At 56.5% G+C, this 8,074-nt stretch overlaps 1 pseudogene; it reads left to right on the top strand.

Moving 5' to 3' along the window:
• The first annotated feature begins 27 nt into the window (after positions 1-27).
• LOC114489473 lies at positions 28-4,537 on the top strand (annotated as a pseudogene).
• Positions 4,538-8,074: the final 3,537 nt, after the last annotated feature.

Raw genomic sequence — 8,074 nt, 5'->3', positions numbered from 1 at the left:
GCAGCTGACACTCACAAGTGACATCCCATGTCCTGGAGTCGTGCCAGAGGCTTTGTGGGAACCTCACTGACCCTCGCAACAGCCCTGGGAGGCAGCCGCATTTTGAAAGGGTGAAAACTGAGACGGGGCCAAGTTCACTAACACGCGATTCGTGCAGAGTTCAGTGCACCTGAGAGACACGTGGCCTCTGCCCCTCCCTCTGCCTCTCGTCTGTCCCTCTGCAGCAGCTGAGTGTCCCTGCTGGGCAGGGCCACAGAGCCCTGAGGGTCCCTTCCCAGGGCACCAAGGGTAAAGGTCATGTCATCATCACTGTGATTGTTCACCGGGTGTCCCCTCCACTAGCATATGGTTGTCATGTGTCATTTGTTAAATGCACTTGTCAGTAATCACTGTAGCTGGTGTAGCTCAGTGCATTGAGTGCCAACTTGTGAACCAAAAAGCCACAGGTTCAATTCCCAGTCAGGGCACGTGCCTGGGTTGTTGGCCAGGTCTCCAGTAGGGGGCGCATGAGAAGCAACCCACATTGATGTTCTCTCCCTCTCTTTCTCCCTCCCTTCCCCTCTCTGAAAATAAATAAATAAAATCTTTTTAAAAAAATTGTCAGTAATCTTCACTGTTCAATGCACTTCTAGATTAAGCTCTCAGAGACAACTCACCAGATTCATGGTTTAGCTCCTTGCAACATTTTCACAAAACCCCAATTGTATTGGTTTTGTGTTGCTGCTGTGATACATACCCACGCATTTCCTGACCTAACACAGCACCCATTTACTACCCCTGGACTCTGTAGGTCAGAGGTCCAGCAGGGCTGTCACTGACCTCAAGTCCAGGAGTCACCGACTGGGGGCTCACTGAGGACCCAGGGACCAGTGCATCTTCCTGACTCTGGCTGCTGGCAGAGCTGCGCTTCCCTCAGTGGCGGGACCCAGAGGCCCTTCTTGCTGCTGTCAGAGGAGCTGAGACCCTCCAGGCTGGGCACTGTCTCGGGTCATTTCTCACAGGGACAGATCTGGCGGAACAAGTCAGGTGAAAGGAAGGACATGAGGACAGAGTCCCAGTCCTAGAACGATTGTTTTGGGGCCATTGCTGGGGGTAAGTGCAGCGTCCAGTTGAGGCAGTAACAAGGACAAACAACGTTTGTGAGCAAGAGGAGGGTGGCCCTGGTCATTCACAACATCACAGCCCAGGACAATGGCATCCACCACTGTCATTTCCACAAGGCAGGCCCTACAGGAGGCCATCATGTGCCTGGTGGTGGCAGGTGTGGCATTTCATTTGGTGGCTCTTTTGCACTGTGACTCCTGGAGAAAGTTTCTCTCTGAGCCTCAGGCCCCCACAGACCAGCAGGTGTTTGTCGAGGACCCCTCTGCCCTGGCAGGGGGCCTCCTCCTGCCCGAGGGCCCAGTGAGGGGGTGTGTCCTGCTGAGCTGTGGGCACCGAGTCCTGAGAAGCACAGGGAGCTCAGTGGGGCCGTGAGCAGGGGAGACGGTGGAACCCCACAGAGTGTGCTCAGGCTACTGCTCAGAGATCTCTAAGGGTCTTTGTCTGTCACATGAATTAGGATTAGACATTTTAGACATGTTTGTCACAGCCCTGGGATCCAAGCCCCTCATTGAGATCAAGGGCCATGAGGATGGGGTGTCTGGCTGGAGTGCACCTCCACAGGGTGGTTCCCAGAGCCCCGAGCAGTGTGGGGACCCCTATGGTGAGCTCATGCCCGCCCTGGAGGAGGCTCACACTGAGGACACAGACGGCCTCTACAGGGTCACCATGGCCGTGACCATCAGGGACAGCTCTGGGAGGACCAGCTCTGCTCCGTCAACAACACCTGCTGGGCCAGGAGAGGGGCTCTGGGGTCTCCCTTCCAGGTCAGCTCCCTGCCCTCTGGGGGCCCGGCCAGTGAATGCAGGACCCTCAGCAGACAGTTGGGAGCCTGAGTGGGGCTGAGGGAGGGGCGGGGCTGAGAGGGTCCTGGGCCCTGAGGAGCTCAGGCTGCAGCTGAGCTAAGGCCTCTCCCTTCCTCACAGGGGGCATCACAGAGTCTCCCCTCCCAGGAGGAGGAGCCTCGCCTCTGAGGGTAAATCTTCTCATTTTCCCTGTTGTGGTTCTGATGCTGCAGCTGCGATTGTGTGTTCAGGACAATCACACACCATGGAGAGAGGTGGGGGCAGGGGGCTGTCTGCTCCTGGTGGTGCTGATGCTGAAGCCTCCCTTCCTGCCCGTGGGGTTTTCCAAGGATGGACCTGGGACAGTCAGTATCTATAGACACTCATAAAGTCACTCAACAAACACTTAGCAAGGATCACATATGTTCTAGGCTCAGTTCTAGAAACAGGAGATAAATCAGGGAAGAAAATGCATAAACATCCCTACCATCAAGGGGCTCATATTGTACAGAAGCAGAAAGTAACCTATAAAACACTTAACCCATTGAGTAAAATACTTCAACAATTATATCAGACGGTGATAAGTGCTGTAGAAAAATTAATCCGGGGAGAGTGTGTGGAGGCTAGAGGCAAGGGAGCAGTCATGGAACTGGAAAGGTGAGGAGGCTCCTGTGAGAAGGGGCAACAGGGCACATGGGGGTGAGCACCAGGGAGCAGGAGGGGCAGGTGCCCCGGGGCCTGAGGCAGCAGCACGTGTGGCAGTTTCAAGGAACCCGGGGGGCAAGTGTGGGTGGAGGGACTGAGTGCAGGGAGAATGGGAGGAGGGGGTGCGGACCTGGAAGGGGCCCAGACCAGACGGGGCAAAGCAGGTCACAGGGAGCCTGTGGTGGAGTCTCAGTGAGACAGGAGCCAGGGCAGGGACTGGAGCAGAGCAGCAAGGTGACCTGGAGGAGGGAGCTGTGTGAGGACAGACTGCACAGATGTTGGAAGAAGATGAGGGAGGTGGTTGCACTAACCAGGCCACAGTGAAGGCCGCTCAGCAGGGACAGTGACAGTTTTTGGTTTTTATTCACCTGGTCCTTCCAACGGTGACGGCAGGTGCTTCTGCTCTTTTGTCTCCCTGTCAAGTAACAAAAATGAAAGTATTTGTTAATGAGTCTGACATCCTTTGTTCAAAAGAAAACCACCCATGAACTGGGGGGCTGTAGGGCCTCACCCACAGGGGACCCTCTCCCTGAGGGGTTTGGGGCAAGAACAAGGGGCACAGAGGAGGGAACAGACGTCACTGACTAGGGGGTCGGGGTCTCCTTGTGAGGCAGCAGGTCCCGTGTTCTGGGGGCAGGTGAGTGGCCCGAAGTGCTTCACTGGGAGGTGGAGGGGACAGGGTCCCCCGTGTATGAAGCCAGTTTGGGACGTCTGCAACCAAACAGAGTCCCAGAGACCATCTGTTTGTGATAGAAAAGGGGGCACATGTCAGGACGTGGAGAGAAAGTAGGAGACATTAACTTCAGCCCCTTTGGTAAGCTCTCTGCTCACTCAGTGCCCAGGTGTGCTCTCCCTGAGGCCCCGCCCCCTCACTCAGCAGGTGGACATGCAGCCTCAGGGCTCTCCTCTGTGAGCTGCCTGGGGTCTGGGATCACGGGGCCTTCATGGAGGTCACACCCTGTGGGTATGTCCCCCCCGGCTTCCTGGGTCCCCCTGAGCACCCAGGCCTCACGCTGACACTTCCTGTGCAGCTGACGTGCTCCTGGACCCAGACACCGCCCACCCCGAGCTCCTCCTGTCCCAGGACCAGAGGAGGGTGTGGCGGGGCCCCTCCAGGCAGAGCCTGCCCGACAACCCCGAGAGATTCGACTGCCGGCCATGCGTCTTGGGTGTGCAGGGTTTCTCCTCGGGGAGACACTACTGGGAGGTGGAGGTAGGAAATGTGATGGTGTGGGCCGTGGGGGTCTGTGCAGACCGTGTGCAGAGGGAAGGGGAGGCCCTGCTGGTCCCTCAGAATGGCTTCTGGACCCTGGAGCTGTTTGGACACCAGTGCCGGGTCCTGTCCTCTCTGAAGAAGACCCTCTCCCTGAGGGAGCGCCTTCGCCGGGTGGCCATCTTCCTGGACTACGATCTGGAGACGTCTCCTTTTGTGACAGGAGGGCAGATCACTCATCTACACATGCCCCCGTTCACTCTTCTCTGGGCCCCTGAGGCCCTTCTTCAGGCTGGGGTCTGATGACAGCCCCCTCTTCCTCTGCCCAGCATTCACGGGGGCCCAGGGGGTCACTGTGCCTGAGGGTGGCCTGGTTCTCCATGGAGCAGGGACCCACCGCAGCCACCAAGGCCAGCACCCTGGTCTCAGAGCCCAGGAGAGAAGCCCTGGCTGTCTCTGCTCACACAGCACAGCACCCAGAGGACTCGGCCCCTCCCTCTGGGCACATCAGAGAACCTGCCCCACAGGCCCAGGACCCCTCTCCCGTCCCAGCCCATCCCCCACTCAGGCTGTTGCTCTAGCAGCTGGTGAGCTTGTCCCCATGGGGCAGGGGCCAGTCTCAGGGGAGCCAGTGCTTGCACGTGGCTCCCAACCAAGGACAATATGGGACAGTGACAAGCTGACTGCCTGCTGCTCTGACATCAGGGTGACCTGTCAGCATGGGACCTGAGGTGACACCAGACATTGTGGACTCGGGTGAGGATAGCAGGATGCACCAGGACCTGAGGTGTGAGGAGCCACCACTGGAGGTCAGAGGTGGAAGAATGGGGACTGAGAGCTGGGAGGGCCCTGGCTGTTGGGGTGGTGGCCTCCCCATGACAGCCAGGGGTCCAGCACCAGAAGGTCCATCCCCACTGTCCCCTAGAGTTCCAGGCCTCACAGCAAATCTCCAGGTTCAGACAGATGACAGACAAGGACAGAAGGATAATGGACAAGGACATCCTGGATCTGAGCTGGCTCAGGTGTCCCTGCAGTAAATCCTCTGGGTCAGTGAGGATGGCCCCAGGTTTAAGGTCCTGGCTGAGCAGCTGAGTGTGAACCACGTTCATTCAAGGTCAGGGTCAGTGGGGAGGCCAGCAGTTTGCAGCTTCTTGCTCTCAGGATACATTAAAAACTTGAGAATTACTGAGCACCCTGAAGAGGTTTTGCTCATTTCACTTACATCTGACAGTATTTACTATACTGGACTGAAAAAGCTTTGAAGACATATTTACTTATATATGTATTTAAATATAGAGATTAACTGATCACATGCTAATGTAAATAACATGTTTTGTGAAAAATAACTTCTTTGGGAAACAAAATTAATGCTGTGCCATTGTTCAGTTTGTTACGTCTGGCTTAACAGAAGCCTGGATGCTCGTGTCTATTGACGTGGGAACGTGGAATCCTGCAGAGAGTTTTCATGAGAGTTAATCTGAGGCTGACTGCCGTCGTTGTGGGGAGGACCTGACTGCTCTGGGGAATGGCGGGTGGGCAGCTTCTCTCTGTGTGTGCACTGAGGGGGACGTGAGGGGGCCAGGGAGGAGGGAGGAAGGAGAGAGACCAAGACCCCGAGCTCCTTGGAGGGCGGCCACTCTCCCAGGGGCTGAGGAACAGGTTGACCTCTGCCCCTCAAATGCAGGTTAATCCAGGGGCCCGAGGACAGTGGACAGGGTTTGCTGAAGGTGAAGAAAACCTCTTACTGAAGACGAATTGGCCTGGGGCCTGACTCCCACCCTGACCTGCCCAGTGAAGGGTCTGTGGTCAGATCACCCTGTGAGGTCACTGAGGTCACTGATTTGTTCCACAAACTTCTTCACTTGCAGCACCAGAGTCTTGAGAGTAAAACAGAGGGAGAGGCATCTTAAAATTCAAAGTCTGGATAAATAGATAATTCTGGTTTCAATTTCTGCTTAGGGGAATTTACTGTGTGAGAATTCCCTTCTTTCTTCTTTTGTCACTGTCAGTCCCTTCTCATTATCACACCCACGTCCAGGGACTGTCCCTGTGTCCTGTCTGTTGCTTCCCTGGAAGCCCTCACCGCCAACCCTGGTCTTCCCCTGACCCGAGTCAAAGCTCCCCCAGTGAGAGCAGCCTCTTCTCCAGGGGCAGTTTGTGAAACCAGTTGGTGGCAGTGATTTAACTTGTGTCTGCCTGAGACGGTTGGTGCTCAGCAGTTGGAGGGAGAGAGGGGCTCACCCCCGCGATCCATGGAGGGGAGTCTGCCTCCAGGTGACAGATAAGCCCCTTTCTACACAAGTGACAGCACAGCTCAACCAGGAGGAACCTGGAGCAGCCGCCCAGGGCCACAGGAGCCTTTGTTCCCAACCTCCCCCCGCCCCCGGCCCTCCACCAGCACCCTCTGCTGTGGCTGCAGCGGCCCCGGCCTCTCCGCCTCCCCAGCAGTTACTCTGTCTGCAGGGTGTGAGGCCTGGACAGTTGTTTCCCCCAATAACACGGTCTGACCCCGCAGGGTGTGGTGGCGAGCCCGGGCTCCCACCCTGCGGCCCTCATTAAGTAACGGGGGTCCTTCTCCGCCCCTCTCCGTGTGCGGTTGAAACACGGAATGAAAGAGCTCGGAGGAGAGGCCGTCAGAGGAGACGGCGTCACCGCGCAGGCAAATCAGCGGAGGGCCTTCCCGCAGACACGCAAGTGGAGCTTCCGTCGCCCGTGCATTTGGCCAGAACACGGGACTGACCCGCTTCTGTCTCCACGGGAAACGGGAGGGAGACAGCATTAACATGAAGAGAAATATGTGGATTTTTAGCTTTCAGAATTATTTTTAAAAACCCATGTCAAAGCCTAGAATTTGAAGTTCAATTTTTGAGTTTCAAAGTCGGTCCCTTGGACAAGCAGAGCAGAGCCCCGCGGGCCTGGGGCGCCGCGTTCCCGCGGACAGACGGTCCTCCCGGAGCAGCGCCACCTGCAGGGCCTGCGCCGCCGGTGGGGGACACGCACACACTGCGCAGTGACCGACGTTTACGTGAGAAACTCGAGCTGAACTATGAGACCATAAAGCGTGTGTGTATATATATATACATCTGAGTGAGTCTCCTCAGTTCCAATATAAACTGTACTTCTCACCGTGTATCGCAGTTTTAAAAAACGATTTGCATTTATATTACACAAACTTTGGGAACCTGGCGGGACTCCCTGGTGGATGGAGCGCGCACGCAGTTCCCAGGAGCACGGACTGCAGTGAAGCGCCGCGACCACTAGGGGGCGCAGGAGCCTCAAGATCCTGGTCTGAGAAGTTGGAGGAACTTGGGTGGGGAGGAGGAGCTGGGGGACACTGATCGGATGGAGAGGGGGCAAGAACTGGGGAGAGAGATGGCGCACGTGTCCTGTAGCTCCGGCCCCGGAGTGGAGACACCCACGGAGCTGACGGGACCCACCTGCAGCCCCCCATCAGCCAGGCCCCAGCGAGCCCGCCGACCCAGCTGCACCACGTGCGCTGCAGACCCACGACAGAGAAAAAGAAACGTCCGTAGAATCCCCTGAGATTTCGGTGTTTGCTTTATGACGCGATTGCATCAGCAACTTGTCCGATACACATGCGCCCAGTGCAGAGCAAGGATTAGTCCAGTTATTCTTCCTCTAATGACCGTAACTCCTCGCCACTGATTATTCGGGGGTCGATTCAGGCTGGTCTGTGGATCCCGGCAGCTGACTCGCCTTGCTGAGCACGACCGTGGGGGAGGATCAGGAGGAGGAAGCGCTCCCGCTGATCCTCCCCAGGGAGGGTGTCAGAGACCGGGTGAACTCTGGGGCTTGACTTGGAGGAAGGGCCCCAGGGGTGAGAAGACGCCCCTGCGCCGGAAAATGCGTTTCCAACAGCGGGCTTTCCCTGAAGTCTAGTGCAGTGAGGAGACAGCGTCTTATCCCACAGTGGAAGTAACAGACGTCAGATGCAATGTAACGGAATGGATCAGGTGAGTTTTAGGATACACAACGATGGAAATGTCTCTCCGTGTGTCTTTACATCTTTCTCTGTATTTAACCAGAGGCTTGGGCAGCTGCCTGTGTCTCTAACTCCATTTCTTCAAGTGTGCAAAAGTGAAACAGGTACAGGACTTGTGGGCAGATAGCGTCAAACATTCAGCAGGCCCTGGGCATCTGCAACTGGGGACACTTTCCACAAATTGGCCTCAGGGGCAGTGCAATTATGAAACACACAGACTCGGATCGGAAGGCACGTGCTCCTTATTTCAGGGCCCCGACCAGCCTT

Source organism: Phyllostomus discolor, chromosome 14, assembly GCF_004126475.2.
Source record: "Phyllostomus discolor isolate MPI-MPIP mPhyDis1 chromosome 14, mPhyDis1.pri.v3, whole genome shotgun sequence".
NCBI classification, from domain to species: Eukaryota; Metazoa; Chordata; class Mammalia; order Chiroptera; family Phyllostomidae; genus Phyllostomus; species Phyllostomus discolor.
The sequence above is the reverse complement of the archived record's forward strand: the minus strand, read 5'-3'. Positions and strand labels throughout refer to the sequence as shown.